Raw genomic sequence first — 25,105 nt, 5'->3', positions numbered from 1 at the left:
CAGCGTGGGTACTGTATTGTTGTTCAAGTTGTTCCACCCCTATTGTTGAGTATCATGGCAGCGTGGGTACTGTATTGTTGTTCAAGTTGTTCCACCCCTATTGTTGAGTATCATGGCAGCGTGGGTACTGTATTGTTGTTCAAGTTGTTCCACCCCTATTGTTGAGTATCATGGCAGCGTGGATACTGTATTGTTGTTCAAGTTGTTCAAGTGGCGCGCGGGAAGGACTGAGCTCAGCTGTGTGGCCATGGCGCCGTGTAGTCCAGTTGCGTGAGACATCTGGTGACCACTCCATAAAATATCGAGTATAAGTGAAAAAAGCGTGTGAATTAAACATTTATTTGGATTTTAGACCCCGCATTATTTAAAAAACGCGTAAACCAAACTCGCGTAAATCGAGAGTTACCTGTATATACCCTGAGACTCCATCTGGTCCTACAGCTTTCCTCTCTTCCAGCTCCTCCAACAATTCATATATCTCCTCTTTATTTACTGTAACTTTTTCCATATGAACATTGATCTTGTTTTCTTGTGGATCATTAAATATTGGTTCATTAGTAAAAACTTGCTGGAACTTTTTGTTTAGTAACTCCGCCATGTCTTGAGGTTCATTGACTGTCACATTCCTATCGCTCAGTCTTTCAATTGTTTCTCTTGGTTTAATCTTTACATTTATGAATCTATAAAATAGTTTAGGTTGTTCCTTGCACTTTTCCACAATATCCTATTCATATCCCTTCTCTTCTTCCTTCCTTATTTTCACGTATTCATTTCTTGCTATCTTAAAATCTTCTTTATTCCTATGGTTTATGTTTCTTTTTAATCTTTTCCATGCTTTGTCTCTTTTTTTCTTTTGCCTTAGCACACCTTGCATTAAACCAGTGTGTGTGTGTGTGTGTGTGTGTGTGTGTGTGTGTTGTTATTCGATCTTTGCGTTTATGTGGCCGGAGTCTAGATGGGTAGGTTGGCCACGCATGCACAGTGGTGAAAATGAGAACTTCTGGCACAGAGGAACCACAGGCACACCACACCCACAACCGCTTCTTCCTTCCATTTAACTGCAGCAACAAGTCCATAACTTGGGTAATGGGCTAATGGCAGCACAAGCCGCGACAGCCCTTACTTTAGCAAACGACGCCATGTCAATACGAGGCAAGTGCTTTGTTTACATTGTGGATGTGGATGCGGGCAACTGACCTTGGCCGTGTGTGACGCACACCCAGAAAAGTTGGAGTTACCGGTTGCCCAACCTGCCTGCCACCAACGCAGTGGGAAGAAAAAGGCCCTGTGTGACACCAGCTTACGGATAACGGTCAACTCGCTCCCGGTTGGGCGTACAGGCGTTGCCAGTAGCCCCAACATTTGGAGGAAAACAGCCAGTGTGACACCGCCTCATGGCAGTGAGGCTGCTGATTGGGTGAGTGCCGGCGATGACATCATCGGACTCCCAGCGAATCACAAGTGTGTTTTCAGAACTGTCAGCCAATCATAAGGCAGCCACCTTCAACTGCGGCTTCAAAACGACCCGTCCTCTCTTCCCATTTTCTTCCTTTTTCCAAGGTACGTATGTATTTTGAGACTCTACTTGGACAGGAGTCCCTCACATCCTCCCCCCTCCCACTCTCCCCAACTCTAGCTTCATCATTTAATAAGTCTCTCTCTCTCTCTCTCTCTCTCTCTCTCTCTCTCTCTCTCTCTCTCTCTCTCTCTCTCCCCAATGTTTGGAGGAAAACGTCCAGTGTGACACTGTCTTTTTAAGGTAGCACGCGTGATGCCATTGGTAAGTAGACATGATCCGTACATGTCAAAGCAGAGCAAAACTTGGGGTAATAATGCGCAAAAGTCGGGGTGGTAAGAATTTAGGATTAACTTCGAAACTCTCGGATCGCGACACTCAGATAGCACGAAACTCAGGAGGGTACTGTATACACGTATCTTGTATTATTAGCTTACAAATGACTATATAAATTTCTAGATCTTCAAACTTCAACTGAGTCCTGGTATGAGTGATTTAGACATGTAGTCGATTCTAATAAAGAACACTATGAAAGGTTAGTGCAGCACAAGTGATACTGACCTGCATGTGGGACACCTAATACACTCGTCATTTCTATACATCACTACAAGACAATTCCTGCAGAAGCTGTGTCCACAAGCAGGCAATGCCACTGGAAGATGATCCTCACGATCCCAAGGGTTTAGGCACACCGAACATGATTTTGACGCCATGATCTGAAAGATACAGACAATTTTTTCAGTCTACTACAAACATTGAGAAATTTTGTTGACACCAAGCTAGAGTTCCAGTTTATATCCTGAAATGCTCATCTGCTTCTTAGTGATCCAAACTAACTGATTTCTCCAACAGATTAGAAGTAAAATATTTGCACATACACCATACCATACTATACCATAGTACCACACGGTTAAAATATTTGATGACATTATGTTGGTATAACATTATACGTAAACCTAGTCTATAAATAGGATAAAAAAATCTAAGTGCCCAGAATTAAATAGGATTTTTTTAATTTTTTTATTATTATTATTTTTTTTACAGTAAAGAAAGCGGCTCAAGAGCAAAAAATTACTTGGGAAAAAAGTCTGCTAATCACTGCCCCCAATAAACAAATAAATAGCTTGCTCAAATTTCATTTTGATGTCACTTTTTTCTTTTAATTTGGTGGTATGAGTATTCAGATATATACATACACTAATACATTTACAGTTGCCCCTCCTTATCCATGTTCTTTTGTTCCAGGGCCCTTGCCTATATAATCAATCAATCAATCAATAGGGACATATAGCAAAGGGATACATCACTCATTCTATCCTATGATGCCAACCCAAATTGTCCCTCCAAGCTAGTCTCCATGCAGGCCTCTTTTCCATCCAATGTACCTCATGGCAGTATATATCAAGTTGCTCAAGTCACAAACTTTGTGGACATCCCCTTAGCCTCCTTCGCTCTGGTTTGTCTTTAAGAAACAACCAAGTGAGCAGGGTGCCACATGTCTATTTAGCTGGAGCTTGTGTTCATAAACTTGAAGGTAATAGGCATAACAACCATCCATTCAGACTGGTAGAAGATCCTCAGTTTTATAAAATGATTGGAAAGTTGTGGCCAGGATACACTTGTCCAACATGAAAGTAAATTGCTGACAAGTCTAGTATATGTAGTGCGGCGACTATGCCTGGTGAACAAGCCTCCCATAACCCACTTAGTCACTTAATAAAATTGGTAGGGTTGCACCGATTAATCGGTAAGTAATCAGTAATCGGCCTAATCGGCCACTTTGCCGATTAATCGGTAATCGGTCTTTTGACCGATTAATCGGGGCCGATTATTATTTTTTCTCTCTTTTATAATACAGTGTACATAACACAGTACTAATAATGTTAATGTAAGGATGGTGATGTTACCAAAACTCTAATACCTTTCCACAGCATTTATTTCCAACAAGTCCCTATGCAAATGTATATTATGTAATTCAAATTGATATATAAAATTATGATATGAACTGAAGCACTGGTATTTGCTTCAACTTTGAAACTAGAAAAAAAAATCAACATATTACTTTATATTACAACCAAGAAAAATTATATGCTTATTTCAACTTGCTTAGCACAGTAACTGAGTAATGTCCTTCACCAAGCCTGCCGTGCATAGGACAGTAAATTAGTAGAAGACTTGAGAGATTGATAAACCTTCTGTACACTACCATTTCTAGTAGCATCTAGGATCACCACAAGAACGAGAAAACTGGGAAATTCTAACATATTAAAATCAGGATGTTTCCACAAAGCAAGGCTAAATTATAAGTAACAAATTACTAGACGTATTTGTTCTCCATGCAGATGACAGTTGGGCAGTAAACAAAGTTGTAAACATGTGGGTTACGGTATGTCTTTAACTTTGTGGTACCAGTGTCCAATAATTAATGAAGATTAATCACATTTACAATTTATAAATAATCGGCCGATTAATCGGTATCGGCCGATTATTGGTTACCGATTAATCGGTAATCGGTAATCGGCCAAATTGCTTATCGGTGCAACCCTAAAAATTGGCCTTCAAATTAACGGGCTGGGGCTGTCCAAGAGGCCCTTCAAGAGAGCCTACTGGTGCTACAAGCAGCACCTAAAAAATACTAATACCAGCTAATAATAATGAGCTAACCAACTGATAAAAATTTGTGAATTTGATGGGAAAATATTGATATAAAAGTTAAAGAGTTTTCATTAGTTTATTTTTCCCTTCGACATTGTTGCACTACATCTAGATCAAGATTTAAAGCAATGATATTTAAAAAAAAATATATAATTTAAACTTAGATTTAGATAAAAAAAAATTAAATCATTTGATTTAAATCAACTTGATATAAACCAATCAACCCTGCCAGATGACAATTTTCTTTTGTTAAATTACTGTACTGGAGATGCAAAAAAACGAAAAGAGAGGTTAATATGAACAGCAATTGACTTTAAAATAGCCTTTGATTCTATTAATAAGAAAAAACTAATATAGGACTTGATATGACTCAAAGTTAATTACAATCACTCCCAATCTTTATCAATCAATCATCTTATCTAGTTAACAATGAAATATGTAAACCTGGGGTCACTGCCACCAGTGGCGGATCCAGCTCCAGGTGAAGGGGGCTGATATATATATATATATATATATATATATATATATATATATATATATATATATATATATATATATATATACATACATATATATATATATATATATATATATATATATATATATATATATATATATATATATATATATATATATATATATATATATCAAATCCATCATGCATCTAGACGATTTTTTTTTTTTACAAATATTAATACGATAATGTTAGCAATTTCTTTTATTTGTTTTGTATGTTTATTATTTCTTTTATTATTATTATTAGTATTAGTATAAATAGTATTAATAGTAGTAGTAGTAGTAGTAGCAGAAACATCTCAAGTAATGGACGTCTTTCTCTTTTGATTTAGCGGCACCCTTGTCATTAAGCAGCGAATTTTGAAAAATCAACCGCTTTGGTGCGAATCGCTATGACTCTCTTATTTCTGGGGCTACAGAAAAGTTATTGGTATCAGTCGACAGCAAAGTGCAGGGGCTACATTTTTTTAATTAGCGACCAGGCTCGAAAACTGATTCTAAAGGGTCGAATATCGGAAAAAAAAAAAAAAAAAAAAAAAAAAAGGATTTTTGAGTTCCCAACCTTGAGACCCACTCATTTTTTTGAGAATTAAAAAAAAAACGTATTTAGCAAATGATTTATCCCTGCCAATGTGCTTTCCAAAATGGTGCATAACGTTTCCCTTCTCCCAGTAGTTTCGTCGTTAGATCTGAACGCGTATCCCTGTCGAGACGATTTGAAGAACTCAGACATTTGATGTTTTGTCTATGTGGCTTGCTATTTCTAGAAGGCTGTAATTTGGCATTTAGCCCCTCTTGGCAATGCTGTGTGACCAACTCGAAGGATATTTTGATAGCTCGATTCTAAGTTCGTCGTCGAGCCGTCATAAAATGGACGTGTCCAAATCGCAGCAAAAGGGCCGAAAAACAGGTTATTTTGTGACGGTTCGACGACGAACGTAGAATCGAGCCATCACAATATCCTTCGAGTTGGTCAAACTACATTGCCAAGAAGGGCTACATGCCAAATTACAGCCTTCTAGAGGCAATAGCAAGGCCACACTAGACAAAAATGGCAAAATGTCTGGAGTTCGTCAAAATCGCTCTCAACAGGGTTTACGTTTCGAGATCTAGCGACGAAACTACTGGGAGTAGGGAAATGTTATATACCATTTTAGAAATTACATTGGCAGGGATAAATCATTTGTTAAATAAGTGTTTTGAAAGTCTCAAAAAATGAGTGGGTCTCAAGGTTGGGAGCTCAAAAATACGTTATTTTTCGATTCATTTTTTTTTCGATTCATTTTTTTTCGACCCTTTCGAGTCGGTTTTCGAGCCCGGTCGCTAATTACAAAAATATAGCCTGTGCATTTTACCGTTGATTGATACCAATAACGTTTCTGTAGCCCCAGAAATAAGGGAGTAGTGGCGATTCGCACCAAAGCGGTTGATTTTTCAAAATTCGCGGCTTAATGACAAAGCTGGGGCAAGTGTCTGTTCCATATGTATAAGTTTCACTGGAAGTAGTAATAGCAATAGTAGTAGAAGTAGTACGTATTGTTGTTATTATTATCATTATAATTAGTAGGCTAGTAGTAGTGTTCTCAGGAATGATAAAACCCAAGATCTCTGTGAATTTTTGAAAGGGTGCAATTTAGGACCTAAGGGGGTGGCCTGCCCCCTCCCCCCCGCCTCCCCCTGGATCCACCACTGCCAGCGACATATGTAAGGGCTGCATGAGGTTTACACAGTTACTTATAATAGTAATAGATGTCACTATAAAATTTTGAGAAACAAGGATGGGATACAAAAATGAAGTGATATACATGCCAGCATTCTGCTATGCCTTATGACTTTCTAATGAAGGTGACAGCAAACTGCACACTGAATATCAATAGAGATAGAAATAAATGTATAATTTCAAACATAAGAAACAAACCAGAGAGCGTGAGAAGTATCAAGGTTGTTGAAGGTATGAAATAATTGAAGGTAACCATAAATGATAAAATGGAGTACTTAAAGAAACATATAAAAGATGATATTAATATATGTAGAAAAATGGCTCATGCAACAAGAGAATGTAGTGAATTATCAATAGAAAAGACCTTTTGGAAATCTGAAGTTTTACTACTATGTGTTGTAATGGGATCAGCACAGTAATCAAAATCAAATGGACATCTTGCAAAGGATAAAAACTGTCTGCAGAAAAGTTTTTGGTGCAGCAAGCTATGCAACAAACGTTACTCTCGAGGCATGAAACAAAAGTTCAATAATACAAAATATGCAATGCAGAACAGAATGGAAGCCAGCTTATGAAGGCAGTGATAGGGGAAATCTGGAACAGCCCTAAACATCTATCTATCTACCTATCTACATCTCCAACGCCTTACTCCTCACCAGAACTTCCCTCCGGGGGGTGGACACAGCAGAAGTGTCTCCATCTCTCCCTGTTCTGGCACATCTTCCCAGCACACTCAATCCTGCTACTTCCAACTCTCTCGCTCCAGTCCTCACTCACCCTATTGATCCACTTCACAGGTGGTCTTCCCCTGATACCCCCTCCCTCAATCCTTCCCTCATACACTCTCTTCATGAATTCCTTTTCCCCCATTCTCATCACGTGTCTAAACCATCTCAATAAACCACGCTTCACCCACTCCACACTCGATACACTCCTTTCGCTGTCACACCCATACCAAGCCGCTCATACACAGTTTCATTACTTTGTCCATCCCATCCTGACACACCACATGCACCTCTTATATAACTCATTTCCAATTGACATTCTCATTTGCTGTGCTGCATTCCATGTCCATGTCTGATGCATAAGACAGAGTTGGCAGGATAATACTATTCCTTATTCCCCTCTTTACCTCCATGCTCACACTTCTTCCTTTCATAACTCTCCCCAATGCACCTACTACCTGTCTGCCCTTCACTGCTCTTTCCCTCACCTCACCTTCCATACTGCCATGCTTACATAAAACTGTCCCGAAAGATTCAAACTCAGTCACCCCCTCCATTCTCTCCTCCCCTAACCCTATCCAACACTTCGTTGTACCCTTTGCTCTAACTCTGTGTGGCTTTGCAAAATCAATGACCTGTTCTCTCGCCCTCTCAACTACCATAACCTTACTCTTTCCAGCATTCACTCTCAGCTTTCTCCTCTAACACACCCTGTCAAGCTCATCCACTATCCTCTGCAGCGTCCCCTCATTCTCTGCTATCAACACTGTATCATCTGCAAACAGGCCTGCCACCAATGACTCCTTCGTACTCTCACGTTCAGCCTTGAACCAAGCTCCCCTACTCTGGTTTTCATTTCTCTCATACAACCGTCCATGTACACATTAAAAAGCCATGGTGACATCACACACCCCTGTCTCACATCCACACCAACATCAAAACTCACTCAACTCACCGTTCATGCATAAAGTGGCACTCGCATCCTTGTAGAAGGATCTAATGCCCTCCCACACCATATATCCTTAGAACATCACATAAACCCTTCATGTCAACCCTGTCATAAGCCTGTTCTTGGTCCATGAACACAGCAAACAGCTTCCTATCCTTCTCTAGGTATTTTTCAATTAGCATTTTCAGTGCAAATATTTGGTCTACACAACCCCTCCCTTTCCCAGAGCCCCCTTGTTCAGCGCCTGCACTTTTCTCTGTTATTTTCTACATCCTGTCATTTAAAACCCTTCCATACACTTTTCCTGCCACACTGAGTAGACTTATTCCCCTGTAACTATTACAATCACCTCTGCTTCCTTTCCCTTTGTACAGCAGCACAACAATAGCCTTTCTCCAGTCCTCTGGCACCTCACCCTGATCCCATGCTAGGTTACATATCCATAATATCCATTCCACAATTACAACTCCTCCATAATTCAGCATTTCTGCTGTTATGCCATCAGATCCAGGGGCCTTTCCTACTTTTATCTTCTTCATTGCATCCTCTATCTCACCCCTCTCCACCTTCCCCTGTGGATCTGGCCGCCCTACACTGATCCTTATTCCAACACTAGTCGCTTCTGCTCTCCCTCCCACACTCTCACTCATTACAGCTTCAGTGCTGCTTCCACACCTCCTTTGTCTCTTCATTCCCTCTCACAAGCACTCCATCTCTCCTCTTCAAGCTGCAAATTTTTTCCCCCCATTTCTCTTTCAACTTCTTTCCAGAAAAGTTTTTTGTTCCGGTATTTTGCTGAAATTTTCCGACCCAAATCCTCATCCACTCTCTCTTTACTTTCCCTAACCAGCCTCTTTACCAACACCTTGCTCTCCCATCTCCCTCTCGCCTCCTCCGTCACATTTCTCTGTAACACTTTCTTGTAGTTCCTTCTGTTCTCCTCAACTGCCTCTTTCATTTCATCCATCCATCACACACTCCCTTTCTTTCCTTTTCCATTACGACCTGTACCCGACAACTTTCTTAGTTGCCCTGCCTCATTCACTCCTTCACTGAGTTCTTTCCTGCTCTTGCACTTCCAAATATTTCCTCCACTTTCCTCCTATATCTTCCTGTGGCCACTGTCATGCAATTTATCACTTGCTAGTTCCTTCCTACCCTTTTCTTTCTTCCCATTCTCTCTGACTATCCATTTCTCTTTCATCCTAATTTTGGCTACTACCATATATAAGATGGATTAAACTATTCACACACCACAACGCAATTCACATCAAAATGGAATCGTCTACATCTGAGCTTTTGACTCGAATCGCGTCAAAAACTTTTAAAAATTTGCCAAAAATAAAGTATCCAAGCTAGACCTATATAATAAACTAGTTGCCAACTCTCTCGTGCTGTTGGATTTGAAGTGATAATTACCCGTGGTTTAGTTGCCTCTCAGCAGGCAGCCTGTGAGCACGACTGTCATCCCTTTAAATTGTTTTCTCAGTCACTAAACTTTGCTATTTATTTGCATTTCGATTATTGATAAGGCAGAATAATCTCTTCCAAAACCAACGATATATAATGCCAGGAAAAAAGAATACTCGTGGGTGAAATCGCTAACATGATAAAAAAAATTGCCGCACGGTCAGGCCATTCCATGAGGCCCCCTAGAGAGCCCAGATGGATGTCGCAGTGGAAAGAGAAATTTATTAAACTTTTGGTGCATGAAAGGGTTAAGGACTTACATGGAAAAAGCTGAGTCAGTAATATTAACTAAATGGAATTCTCAACAAAAAGTGAAATCAAAAGAAGTGTGTAAAGATGACAAGAGTTTGGACAGGAGAGATGCTAGGAAGGAGTACTCTGACCATATATATTACAAACAGTAAAAATTAAATATTATGGAGGAAGGGTTTTAGGATAAAACCTATAACCCTCTCTTCCTCCTCGCATGTTCTGCATTTTCCTTCTTGATTTAAGCTTCCCTGGTACTTGCAAACACTACAGATTTTCTTCTTTGCATTTCTTTCTTTAGAATTCCACATATTGCTGGTTTGTTTGTGCTACACTGCACCAACACCCGCAGCCACGATACTCGTGGGTTCGAATCCTGGCCGTTACACAGCTGGGATTTTTCGGTCACCGCCAAGTGGCCTAAGACTACCCATATGCTGCCCTGTAGACCACCTATCAACCCGGACTCTACACCTTTTCACCCTCAAATTAAAAAAGTTGAATATCAAATTAAAAAAGTTGAAATTCAAATTTAAAAAGTTGAAATTCAAATAAAAAAGTTGAATTTCAAATTTAAAAAGTTGAATTTCAAATTTAAAAAGTTGAATTTCAAATTAAAAAAGTTGAATTTCAAATAAAAAGTTGAATTTCAAATTAAAAAGTTGAAATTCAAATCAATAAAGTTGAATTTCAAATTAAAAAAGTTGAATTTCAAATTTAAAAAGTTGAATTTCAAATGAAAAAAGTTGAATTTCAAATTAAAAAGTTGAATTTCAAATTAAAAAAGTTGAATTTCAAAATTTAAAAAGTTGAAGTTCAAATAAAAAAAGTTGAGGGTTCAATTAATAGATGAAGTGAAAGTCATAGAAAGATATATGTGCATGCCTACATACATAAATGCATACATCCACAATCTTATATATATATATATATATATATATATATATATATATATATATATATATATATATATATATATATATATATATATATATATATATATATATATATATATACATACATACATACATACATACATACATACATACATACATACATACATACATACATATATATATATATATATATATATATATATATATATATATATATATATATATATATATATATATATATATATATATATATATATATATATATATATATATAATTTACGTATGTGAAGGTATTCTGTGTTTCATTATTTTTACATCGCTACGTATAGCATAATAGTGTGCCTCTCTCCCACTGAGCTCTAACACACATGGAGGGGTTATCTCCCCCGTCAGCATTCGGCCGCCGGCCGCTCTATTGAATGACCCGCACTCGGCGCCTCCACCATAGTAATTGAATGGGAACTCTGTAGTTATTTTGTTTTCTTTGTCTCACTCATTCCACATGGAATGACCAAGGACTCATTCCAGACCCCCTCACTCCACTAACACTCATTCCACAAACACTCATTCCACACACACTCACTCCACACGGACTCATTCCACAAACACTCATTCCACAAACACTCATTCCACACACACTCATTCCACACGCACTCATTCCACAAACACTCGTTTCACACGCATTCATTCCACAAGCACTCATTCCTCAAAGACTCACTCCACACGCACTCATTCCACAAATATTCACTCCACATGCACTCATTCAACAAGGACTCATTCCACACTCACTTATACCACAAACACTCATTCCACAAGCACTCATTCCTTAAAGTCTCATTCGACAAATATTCACTCCACATGCACTCATTCCACAAACCTTCATTCCACAAACAGTTATTCCACACGCACTCCTTCCACAAACCCTCATTCCACAAATACTTATTCTACATGCACTCCTTCCACAAACCCTCATTCCACAAATACTTATTCCACACGCACTCATTTCACAAGCACTCATTCCACAAATACTTATTCCACAAACACTCATACCACACATCCCCTCCACACACACATAAATACATACATACATACATGCATACCATACACACACACACACACACACACACACACACTGCCCGATGGCTAAGTGGTAGAGCTTAGGGTTTCCACCTTTGGGGACGCAAGTTCGATCCACGCCGCTCACATATATATATATATATATATATATATATATATATATATATATATATATATAGATATATATATATATATATATATATATATATATATATATATATATATATATATATATATATATATATATATATATATATATATATATATATATATATATATATATATATATATATATATATATATATATATATATATATATATATATATATATATATATATATATATATATATATATATATATATATATATATATATATATATATATATATATATATATATATATATATATATATATATATATATATATATATATATATATATATATATATATATATATATATATATATATATATATATATATATATATATATATATATATATATATATATATATATAGATAGATAGATAGATAGATAGAGATAGATAGATAGATAGATAGATAGATAGATAGATAGATAGATAGATAGATATAGATAGATAGATAGATAGATAGATAGATAGATAGATAGATAGATAGATATGATAAGTTTGTGGATGTATGAATTTATGTATGTATGTATGCACATATATCTTTTTCTATGACTTGCACTTCATCTATTAATTTGAACTTCAACTTTTTTAATTTGAAATTCAACTTTTTAAATTTGAAATTCAACTTTTTAAAATTTTAAACTTTTTTAATTTGAATTTCAACTTTTTAAATTTGAATTTCAACTTCTTTAATTTGAAATTCAACTTTTTTAATTTGAAATTCAACTTTTTTAATTTGAAATTCAACTTTTTAAATTTGAATTTCAGCTTTTTAAATTTAAAATTCAACTTTTTTAATTCGAGGGTAAAAAGGTGTAGATAACCTCTGCAAAGAGAGGCTCAAAGATAAGCTCCGGGCGGCAGTATGAGCCAAAGCAAGATGGCGCCACTATAAACACTCGCCTGCGCCACAACAGGGTGGGCCAAGGATTATATACTATAAGGATAGCTCACTAAGCATTTGTTTTACCCACAGTGCACCGTGGATGACGTCACACATGTACACAAATGATGCTTAGCGGGAAACAGGTTCACTTCACTATGTTCTCACCGCAGCGTGCTCAGTGAAAATGGTGATTTGTGCTGTATATGGGTGTTACAGTGGCTCAACCAAGAAGTATAGACTACAAGGATACCTCACTGAAACGTCATCGATGACGTCATGACTGCGTAATGGTCATCTGGTTCACTCTCTCCATATACAATGTATTAGAAAACCATTACATATTAATCTTGTCACTCATTCATAGTCAGATTTTGCACTTTTTTATTGCAAAGGATATGTAATTAAATTAGGCAGCTGTTGAGTTTGCAAATAGTATACAGTAATATAAATATTTGAGAAATATGTTAAAAAAAGGTACTGAGAAATATTGCTGTCTACCATATATTGATGCTTGTTTTCTCAAATTTCATTAACATTTATTTTCTACAACTTTACAGGGGTAACTAATCCTGTCATTAATATCGTTATAGATAATATAAAAATTGGTATAGTCTTTATTCTTACATGTACATTGAGCCCTTTATACATTATAATCAGGGCCCAAGAGAGGGGGGGGGAGCTGGTATCTCAGCACCAGGGCCCGGCCTCATAGGGGGCCCGGCCGCCCGGGCATGATATGTGTGAATTAAGATTTTCATAGCTAATAGTGTTTATTACAATTATAGTGTTTTCTATTATTTTTCTTTTATTACCATGGTGATCCATGTAATTGGTTCCATTTTCTCTTATTGGTACTGAATTGCAATTAGAGAAAATGAGAAAAATCAGCTAGGTGATGATGCTTGATGGCGCGCAAGGGACTTCGGGCTGAATTTTGACGTGAGTTTTGTTTTTTGACATGTCTGATGCAATTTTAGGCCTTATATCAGTAGCCTATGATTATGAATAAGCCAGGAGTACGTTGGTAGGGTGCTGTGTATTGAAATACGTAACGTAATGATTTAGATATAGGGATTAGTAGTAAAATATCAAAATTTGCAGATGATACCAAGATAGCTAGCACAGTACAGGGTGCTCAGGATAATTATAGGGTACAATGGGATTTGGATAGGTTGGAATTTAACTCACAAAAGTGTCAGGTAAGTTACAGTAAGTTATAAACCATTTTCCCAGGAAAATCCTTTTTACTGAAATTACTGTGAATATTTTACCAATGCTGTCACTCTTGCTGTACTGTAATTACAAACATATATGAATCATTTTACAGTAATATACTGTATAAAAAAAAGTTAATAGTTCAGATATGGCAACCCGAAGGAACAAATTTCTGTACACTGACATCAATATGCTTCGGATAATATTATTAATATAGGGCTTTTTTTCAGATTGGCTTAGATTGAACAATGTATCCTCACAAATCAGGTGCACGAAAGAGAAAAGAGAAACAAGTTAGGGAAGAGGCTGATTCAAAGTGTGCCAGAATGTTGTTTGAAGTTGGTTTTAAGAAAATAGCAGACAAACAGAGTGTAGATGAACATGAAATCTTGCCTTCAGGCTCAGCTTCAAGGTCACTGGATGCCCAGCAGCCACAGGAAGCAGAAACTGAAGAGGTCAAAACAGTTCCAGATGCTAAATCCACAGATACTACTGAACAGCAAATGGATATTGGTTTGATCCCTGACAGTCCATCACGGGTTATGATTGAAGATTATGTTAGAAAGGGTCCTCAACCAGTACCTAAGCAAATTAGTCCAGATCATAAGGGTTACCCTTTCCCATATGCAGTTTTGAAAGTCCAAAGACAAAATGGGGAAACTGGGAACCGAGACTGGTTAGTTTATAGTCAGAGTAGGAGTGCACTATTTTGTTTTCTTTGCCGACTGTTTATTGCAGGATGTACACAACAGCCAACACCTTCACATTTGGCAACATGTGGTATTGGAAAATAATCATCGTGGAAAAAACTCTATAACCGCATTCCAGAACATGAACATACCAATTACCATAAACAGTGTTACATTAATTGGTGTCAGTTAGAAGCACGTTTGCAAAATGAATCTGGAATTGATGATCAGTTATTGAGATTTATTCAGTCAGAAAAAGGTAAATGGAAGCTACTTCTAAAAAAAATCTTGGATGTCCTACTACCTATGGGAGAGAGGGGCCTTTCTTTTCAAGTGGAGTTTAGTAAGATAGGTGATGAAAACAACAGAAATTTTCTTGCCATAATAGAGCTTCTTTCTCGTCATGACCCACTTCTTCATGATCATGTGTCTAAAGTGAAAGATGCTCAGCAGGAGGGTAGGTGCCTTCAGGTTCATTATCTTTCCTATCCTTCACAAAATGAATTCCTTCAACTGTGTGCAGAAATGGTTAAAACGTTTATCCATAAAGAACGTGAAGAGGCCAAATATTATTCAGTAATGGTTGATGCCACTCCAGACTTCTCACATACTGAGCAAAGTACATTCATACTGAGATACCTAACTTGTGATGAAGGTGTGGGCAGTACAAGATTCAAGAGAAGTTTCTTTCATTTAATAATGACAATAAGAAGACTGGGGCAGAGATTTCAGAGATGATATTAAATTTTTTTAGTGACTCTGACATTCCTTTTGAAGATTGTAGAGGTCAGGGATATGACAATGGTAGCAATATGTCAGGAGCATATAGTGGAGTTCAGAGCCATCTTAAAAGAATCTTCTCTGCTTGTTCTCACCTTGTGGTTGTCATTCCTTAAATTTGTGTGGTTCTGATGCTGCTGCTTGTTGCAAAGAGGTAGTTACCTTTTTTGGGATGATGCAAACACTTTATAATCTTTGTTCCAGCAGTCTCAAAAGCTGGGAGATACTTAAGGGTCACGTTGGGGAATCTCTTCATGGTTTATGTGGAACAAGATGGACAGATAGAGTAGCCAGTGTCAGACCTTTTGCATGCCATTTACCAAATATTATCTCTGCACTTAGAGAAATAGCTGAGCAAAATGTTTATCAAGTAAGGCAAAGGTAGATGTAGCAGCTTCAATTAAGTATGTGTCTTCTTTTGAGTATCTCTTCATGGCTGCTTTTTGGTTTAAGGTGCTAAGCTCCATAGATCAAAGAAATCAAGTGATTCAAGCTCAAGATTCTACCGTAGACATAGAAGTAAGGAATTTAGAGGATCTACAAAATGAATTAAAAAATCTCAGAAAGAAATGGCATTTAATTAATGAAGCAGCAGCAGTTGTTGCAACTTCCATGAACATTAACCCACAATTTTCAGTCACTAGGAAACGAAAAAGAAAGTGTTTTTGTGATGACATTGATGAGTTGTCTAGTGAAGCTACAAATGAAGTCAGAAGTAGATAGGTCTAAGGAAGATGTGTTTTACGAGGTAATTGACAGTATATGTGAGGGCATAAACAAACGTTACCAGGTCATCTTTCAGATGAACAAACTGTTTGAATTTCTTTGGTCATATCTTGACATGACAGAGCAAGGTATATGTAAAAAATGTATAAACTTTGCCACACAGTACAACAAAGATGTAGGGTGAGGTGGACACAACCCGTACTACTGGTGGGAAAATATTCATTAAAAATCTGTATTTGTCCTAACAAGCAAAACAAAGAGTGCATAATACTCCTCAGGAAATGGTCTTCCTCTATGAGTATCTGTTGAGCTTCCCTAGAGAATATTTTATCTCCAGAGGAAGGTTTTATTTTTTTTTTTTTTCAATTGCTGTAAAGCTTGTGACCAGGGGGTCACGGCTCGTACACGAGGTGTTCACAGCCCGTACAATTTTATAAATAAATTTCTTAAAAATCTGGATTTGCACCAAGACTCAAACCCAAATGCCTAAAGTAATCCTTAGGCTGTGGGCTTCATTTGAGGTATCAGTTTAGATTGTTTGGACTTTCAATTCAGCAAGTGATGACGGTGTTTTCACTCGTAATTTTTTGGTGGTTTTCTATGCTCGTCAAATGTAACCAGGCTTTACAATAACATTTTGCGTCCACTAGCTGTACGACTCGTGAACTACCCACGTTTGTTTACGGGATTCCCACGAACACAAAAACTCAGCACAACAATATCTTTCCATGCAAATATCTTTTCAATATGATCATATTTGCCATGGAAACCTTCACCAGCAAAGTCACAACATATTCACAATCGCCATACACTATACTATGAGGCGAGAAAATTGCATCCGACAACTCAAAAATTTTAAAAACTCGCCTAGCATCTCAGGCGTGAGGCCTGTGGCACAAGATTACTGCGGTAATTATATAGTCCTCCAATCACTTTGACTGCACCTTACACCTAAAATCAAGTAAATCTGAGAGGCAAGAAGGAGAGAAGGCACACTTACGACTTTCGTGCTCTCTCTCTCTGCCAGAGCCATCCCAATCTCGTATTCCTCTTCTTCCTGTCTCCCCGCTCCTGCTACAAACACCCCTCCGCCGCTTTCAGTTGACAGCTTGACATCGCACTCTACACATAATTTTATGAATCCATCATTTAACATCTTACTTTCTTTTTTTTTCACTCAGAGCACACCTTATATCCTACCATCAACTCAAAACCAAACCAAACTGGAAATAACTGTCGGTGCCACTGATCTCTCAACTCAGCGCTCACACACACACACACACACACACACACACACATTCGTAATCGTAATACTAATATACATATTCCTATTATTTTCCTGTAACATTTATTTATTCAATATTATTTTTCTTTGCAAAAGGGGGGGGGGGCCATGGCTCCATGGCCCCCCCCCTCGGTACGTCACTGCACATAACTGATCCAAGGTACTTAAACTCATTGATCTCCTCCATTTCTTCACCATTCAAAATTATTTTGCATTCTTTTTCACATTCAATTCCCACTCTATATGGGCATACAAAATCTACAACCTCACTTCTACTTCGCTCACAAACCATCACTTTACTTTTGTTGACATTTACTTACAGCTTTCTCCTGTTACAGACACTATAAAAAACACTGACCAAATTTTGTAGGTCACTTTCATTTTCTGCAATGAGCACCGTGTCATCAGCAAACAGTATCGAATTCAGTACCCACTTCCTTCCCTCATCGAACAGTCTTACTCCAACTTCTCCAACTTTGCCCTTAACACGTTGCCTGCGGCTGGCAGCACGGCGAACTCTCCAGTACTGCGATCCGAACAATTTGCCCTCACTTCAGTGCGGCTCAACCCAGTGGAGCGAGAGAAGGTGAGCGTTGTTTGGTGGTACCCCTGAACACATTGGCTATGCCAGACAGTTCGCCCACCGGTGGGTCGTATCGCAAACCAAGAGGAATATATGACATTACTGCGATATGACCCACCAGTGGACATACTTTAATTGTCAATATTATGTGCGTGTCTTTACATACCTGAACTTTTCATACCTAGCAGCTTGTTTATATATTATTGTCGCTTTGTTTCAGATGGAGAAAATAAATAATGCAAGCTTTTATGGTCATCCTAGTTCAACAGAGGAGAGAGAAGAAAGCCCAAATGAGGACTCTGATGATCCGCGTTATGAAACAGTCTCCTTGCTCCTTTGATAGCCAATCTCTTGATATAGGGTAGGCAGTGGCTGAGTGGTTAGCGTGTGGGCCCCGCATTCACCGGGCCATGGACAGCGTAGGTTCGAATCCCCACGCTACCACCTGGGATTTTTTAGTCACCGCCGAGTTGCCTAAGACTACCCACATGCTGTCCTGAAGACCACCCATCAACCTGGACTCTAGAAGAAACTGTCCAAGTGAATCAAGAATGAGTTCTGGGGGGCAGCATGAGCCAAGCATAACTGGCACCACTATGAAAAATCGCCTGCGCCCTGACGGGCTTGGGCCGACCACCAGGCCCATGAAGAAAGTCTACTGGTGCTACAGGTGGATATGTAAGAAAAAAAAAAAAGATTCTGAAAATGAAGTGACTGATGAGGAGGAGGAAGAGGAGGACTTTGTTGATGATTTAGCTGTATCATCTTTTTGTAGTTGGAAAAACATGATAATAACACAGCACTCCTTTCCATTCCCAGGAGAGGAAGAACTCTGTGTGAGAGCTTCATCATCATCAGAAGGGAAGATTTGGCCAACATTACTAGTGTTTATCAATACGATAGAAGATCTATGATGTTCACCATTGATTGATTTCTTGTCATAGTTTGTTCAGCAGATTATATAAGGAATTTCACAAAAAAAGGAAATTTGACAAAAACATCACTGAAGCCTAGCCAGAAAAATTCCATTTATGAAAGAGCTATTTGCATTATTTGTTATAGGAAAGTTTTCCATGTTATTCTGAATGAAAAAAAATAGAAGATAATATGTATTTTTATATGTATCAGGAAAATGTCACACAAAAATAAAGTCTTTTTTTGTATTATTTTTTTTATAAATGAAATAATGAAATATTTTCAATATTATTTATCTATCATTTTTCTATGGCCACCTACACCTGCTGACTACTGTAATTTAACTATATAATCCATTCCTTTCAATAATAAAAAGAAAACATGACATATATGAAAACAAATTTATGACCCACCGGTGGGTCATATCGCAACAATATAAAAGAAGCTGATAACCCACCGGTGGGTCGCATCGCAGGTAACATGTTAGTTTCTCTAATAACACCATCCATATAAATATTGAATAACCATGGTGACATGACGTACCCTCGTCTTAAGCCCACTATTATCTCAAAATGCTCACTTGTTTCTCCAGTAATTTTGACACATGCAGATGCATCCTCATAGAAAGACTTTATTGCACTAAGCAGTTTTCCTCCCACACCATAAATCTTTAAAACATCCCACAATGCAATCCAATCGACTCTGTCATAAGCTTTTTCCAAATCCATGAAGGCAGTGTATAGTTTCTTTCCTTTTGCTAATATGACATATGAAACATGACATTTACCAAGAGTTGCTCAACTACAGATTGGGGCGGCAGCGGTGGTGGGGTGGGTGGTTCCACTATGCTGACCATCAATTACATGCCCGACACTCGTCAACAGACCCGCTGCGGCAGCTGCTAGGTTATATTGGAATAAATTACAAGAGTATATGTTAGGGACTTTCCTTACTTTTGAGACTAGGGATTTTTCCCTATTATTGGGATTTTTTTAGGGACATTTTGGAAGCCTATTTTTCAGTGATTTGGCCTCCCACCACCAAAACCACAGTTCCCTACAGGGATTAATCGAGCGCATCAAACATGTGGGAGGTCGAGGGTCAAAGCCCACCTGTTAGATGTTAGGTCTTGTAAAGTTCGGTTAGAGTAGTGTAAATATGCTCACCCACCCAAAGGAACCGATTTCCAGCACGTCCTACATGTGGGGGGGTTAGGTTAGGTTATGTAAAGTTAGGTTAGAGTAGTTTAAATACTTTCCCCACCAAAAAAAAAAATAAAAAAAAGATTTTACGGTGCATCATACATGTGGGGGCCCCTGGTTAGCAGGGGTTGAGGTTAGAAAAGAAAAGATTTTACATCATACATGTGGGGGGGTCCAGGGGAGCGAACCCCCCTGTTGGCTGCTAGGTTATAACTCACTCACAGTAACTCACAGTAGTCTTCTGGAAGAGGCCCAGCTCAGGCCTGTGTATCCAGTCCTGGACTTTGAACTGAATAAGTGGTGGTGGTGGTGGAGGTGGTGTCAATTTGAATATTATTATAATATTGAATTTTGGCTCTATAGTTATATAATAACTCTTGGCTACTCCATGCTTTATCTAAATTACTCTCAAATTTAATAACTGATTTAGAGTCTATCACATACAGGGGTAGTGCATTCCAATTATTTACTATTCTATTACAAAAAGAGTTCTTCCTTTTATCCAACTTTGACCTTTTCTTCACTATTTTCATAGGACGTCCTCTGGTTCTACCATTCTCCCATAGCACAAGAATATCTTGGCATACTTCCGGATCGTACACTCCCGTCAGGATCTTGAATGTTTCTATCATGTCGCCTCGTGCCCTTCTATACGATAGTGTGGGTAGTTTCAGTTTCCTCAACCTCTCTTCATAGCTCAATTCCTTCAGTGTTGGTCCCAGCTTGGTCGCTCTTCTCTGCACTCCTTCTACAGCTTCTATGTCCTTTAGCAAATACGGTGCCCATACTTGGTTCGCATACTCCAGGTGTGGTCTGACTAGCGCCACATAGAGCGACTTAAAAATGTCTTCATTCAGAGATACAAAGGTTCTTCTGATTAGACCCACAATTCTGTTTGCTTTATTTATCTTTTCTGCGAGATGGTTTGAGAACTGTAGCTTCTTGTCGATTATTACCCCTATATCCTTTTCAGAGCTTGTTTCTGTTATCTTTTCATTCATGCTCTATCCATTATTTCTTACATTACAATTTCCAATACGCATGGATTTACACTTTTTTGGATGAAATAGTAATAGCCATTTTTTCGACTATTCCCTCATACTGTCTATGTCCTCTTGAAGAAGTTACATGTCATCCTGGGTTTTAATTTGTCTGTAGATTTTAGTGTCATCCGCATACAGGTATATTTCACTTCCATTCTTTAATATTTCGGGGAGATCATTAATATAAAGGATGAACAATAAAGGTCCCACCACAGACCCCTGAGGGACACCACTTTTCACATCATGCCATTCTGATTTTTGGCCATTCACTACTACACATTGTTTTCTGAACTCCACGAAAGCACCAATCCACTGCAAACACTTTTCTCCGATGTTGTAGCTTCTTATTTTTTCTAGAAGTCTCCTGTGTGGTACTTTATCGAAGGCCTTCATAAAGTCACAGTAAATCACATCCACTGCCTCCTCGTCTAATATCTGAGTCCATCTATCCAACACCTTTATTAGTTGAAGAACTGTAGATCGACCAGGTAAGAATCCAAACGGCTTCTTGCTAAATAGTTGATTTGATTTCATGTGATTCAAGATTTTCTCTCTGACTAGTGACTCCATCAATTTACACACAATACTTGTGAGACTTATCGGTCTGTAGTTTGCAGGATCACAACGGCTTCCTTGTTTAAATATGGCAGTTATATTTGCATTTTTCCAATCCAACGGTAGTTTTCTAGTACTGTATGATTTTTCAAATAGTATTTTGAGAGGTTCTGCCAGTTGCTCTCCTCCTTCCTTCACTATCCTAGGATGCAGTCCGTCCGGTCCAGGTGATTTATTCCTTTTCATGGCTTTAATGGCTTTTTTAATGTTCGTTAATGAGAACTCCACACTTGTCATTTCAGGTACTTGCTTTAGTGGAAGATTTGGCACATCTCCGTCTGGTTCCTCTGTGAATACTTTGTTGAACTGATTAGCTAATACATCCACCTTTTCCTTATCCGTCTTAGTTTTGGTCATACTATCACCATTCATGTTGAGTTCTGGTACACCAACTCTTCTTGTTAACTTCTCTTGGACATATTTCCAAAATAATTTTGGGTTTTCTTTTGCATATCTTGCAATTAACCGTTCTCTACTTTTTATCCGTTTCCTTGTTTCATTCCTCACCTGGTTATTTGTGCACCTGTATTCGTTCTCAACCTCTTGAAATTCCTGACTGTTTATATCTCCAATGGTTTTCATTTGTGTTAGTTGACTTTCCTTACTTTTGAGACAAGGGAATTTTCCCTAATTTAGGGATTTTTCTTGGGAAATTTTGGAAGCCTATTTTTCAGTGATTTTGCCTTCCCCCCTCAAAACCCCGGTTCCCCACAGGCTCCCAGGCTTGTGTTGGGGGGTAGGGGGGCTGGAGTGGCGAAGGGGGAGGCGGACTTCTTGTAAAGTACCGTATAGCATCTTTATTTTTGAATAAGAAGTTTCTTTTAATGAAGCCCAACATTCTGTTTGCTTTATTTGCTGCATCGATGCATTGCTGTGAGAATTTGCTGTTTGACGCGATTTTGACCCCCAAGTCCTTAACGCATTGAACGCTTTTGCGTTTAACGCCGCGTAATATCGGCGTAATATCTATATCGGCCTCAAAATGCCCCTAATAGTGCTTATTTAAAAAAAAATCCCCCACCTGCGCATGCTCGCTTCCCCCACGCCCCCCAAAAAAACACATGAACCCATGATGCCCTCCAGCTCCCCTCCCAAAAAGCTGCCAAAATTACGGGCCTGAGCCTCCAAAGCGTTCTGCGGTAGGCAAACCTACCTCGATGTGTGTTTCCTCTTAAGTCGTGGAGAAAGCTTTCTCAGTAGGTCACGGCAGGAGGAGATCGAGCTCACCGTGGTGCTGAGTGTTGATGATGTGATAAGAAGCGTGTGAGCGAGCTTGTCACCTGGGCGGACGCGTATAACTTCAGAAAATAGTTGTTATCCGAACTGGCGGTACTGGCTGCTGTCTGAATCTTGATGCATTCATTATAAAACTACGAAAACAAAGTGATTTATCACCAGTCTAGTATAATGCAATACATATTTTTATTTTTATCTTATTTTTTAATTTTTTATGAGAATCACTAATTCTCGCATAACAATCCATTTAGTTACGTGAATGATTGATACACTAAGCTTAAGTCAAGTCCAACGATAGGATAGGATGCCACCCACGCAGCGCTCAGTGAGTCACGTCTTGTACGTGTCAGAGAACTTACGTTTTCCCGTTATTTGATTGTAACATGCTCATAGTATCATATATGATATGCATTTGTTTAAGTACGTAGCCTATTATTTGAGTGGGTTGAAAAGAATAAATGCTACAAGCTAACAGCAAACAGTAAATTTGATGTTAATGCTTGTAGTAATTTGTATTTTAGTCACCAATCTTGGGGGCTCCCGTGTCCCGTGGTAGAGTCTCTACCTTGCGCTTCGGCGGGTTGCTGGGGCGTGGGTTCGAGACCTATCAGTTACCATGGGGGTGGAAAGGTGGGCTCTTTCCGACACCCTCAGCCCCGTTGTTGGGTCTCCTCCTTGAAAGAATTGGGTATCTCTCTACCAGCCGTCTGGGGGGTTGAGAGGCATGCACCGCCTTCCTCCATTGGGGTATATCCCCAACGAAATACCAAAAAAAAAAAAAAAAAGTCACCAATCAAGCGGTAAAGGGTGACACTTTTTTCTTTGATGATTTGAATGAGAAAATAATATTTATTTATGGGTCGCCAAAAAAAAAAAAAAAAACTTTGCTGTAGTGACCCTATATTTATTTCTTGTAAATTGTATTTGACAGATTGATTGATTGTTTACTTAGAAATAATACGTATTTCACAGCCTAAGGGCCGCTTTCGCAGTCACGTTTGTTTGTGTTGATCGTTACCAATGAGCGGCGATCGCCGCTACCAACAAGACAGCCGCTGTCACAGTCGCCTTTCGCGGCGCTGTTTGTTTGCATCAGTACCAGAGATTGGAACCTCTGGTAACGGCCGGAGCTGGTAGCCGCGGGAGCTCCCCAATATGGAGCTTACCAATGACATTAATTAGTAAATAGTACAAATTTTTGCCCTCAAGTGTTTTTATTATTTCTTTAAATATATGTAAAAAAATATTACACTATACAGCAACACGTTGCAACACGTTTCAATGGTAATGTTGTGCTGGAAGCTTCCCCCGGGGTCTATGGGCCTCTGGAAGGTTCCGGGAGGAGAGAGCAGGGGGGTGGGCCGTGGGCCCCGCGGGGCCCACGGCCAGACGCCAGGCGGGAAGTGTTGCCAACTCACACATATTTTTGCTACATGTTCATTCTTGTATGATCGAATATATACTGTAACGTTCTAGACTGTACTATTCGGTATATATATATATATATATATATATATATATATATATATATATATATATATATATATATATATATATATATATATATATATATATATATATATATATATATATATATATATATATATATATATATATATATATATATATATATATATATATATATATATATATATATATTGTTATGCCGGACGTGTTACTTGGGTTCCGTGTCGCCGTCAGGAGACTCCGTGGGAGGGAGATATGTAAACACTTTGCACAGTTTCTGTAGTTTAATGTTCTTCCTTAGTAGTACACTTCGAACACTCTGACTCTTCACTTACCACTAGCTTACCATGACTGGGACTAGGGGCTCTCTCGCCCTCTTCTCTTATATATATCCAGAACAGTACAGTCTAGAATGTTACAGTATATTTTAGATCATACAAGAACATGTAGCTAAAGTATGTGCGAGTTGGCAACACTTCCCGCCTGGCGCCTGGACGCGCCCCGCGGGGCGCGGACGAGGCTTTGCTCCCCGCCCCCCTG

At 38.4% G+C, this 25,105-nt stretch overlaps 1 long non-coding RNA gene across 1 annotated transcript; it reads right to left on the bottom strand.

The window, feature by feature from the left end:
- LOC126995037 (uncharacterized) lies at window positions 1-23,872 on the bottom strand. The gene is made up of 2 exons (XR_007749839.1): window positions 23,016-23,872; window positions 1-2,232 (listed from the first exon to the last, which is right to left on the bottom strand). It is a non-coding gene; the product is annotated as an uncharacterized LOC126995037 (long non-coding RNA).
- Window positions 23,873-25,105: the final 1,233 nt, after the last annotated feature.

This window comes from Eriocheir sinensis, unplaced genomic scaffold, assembly GCF_024679095.1.
Source record: "Eriocheir sinensis breed Jianghai 21 unplaced genomic scaffold, ASM2467909v1 Scaffold965, whole genome shotgun sequence".
Taxonomy (NCBI): Eukaryota; Metazoa; Arthropoda; class Malacostraca; order Decapoda; family Varunidae; genus Eriocheir; species Eriocheir sinensis.
This window is presented reverse-complemented; position numbering and strand designations above follow the sequence as displayed.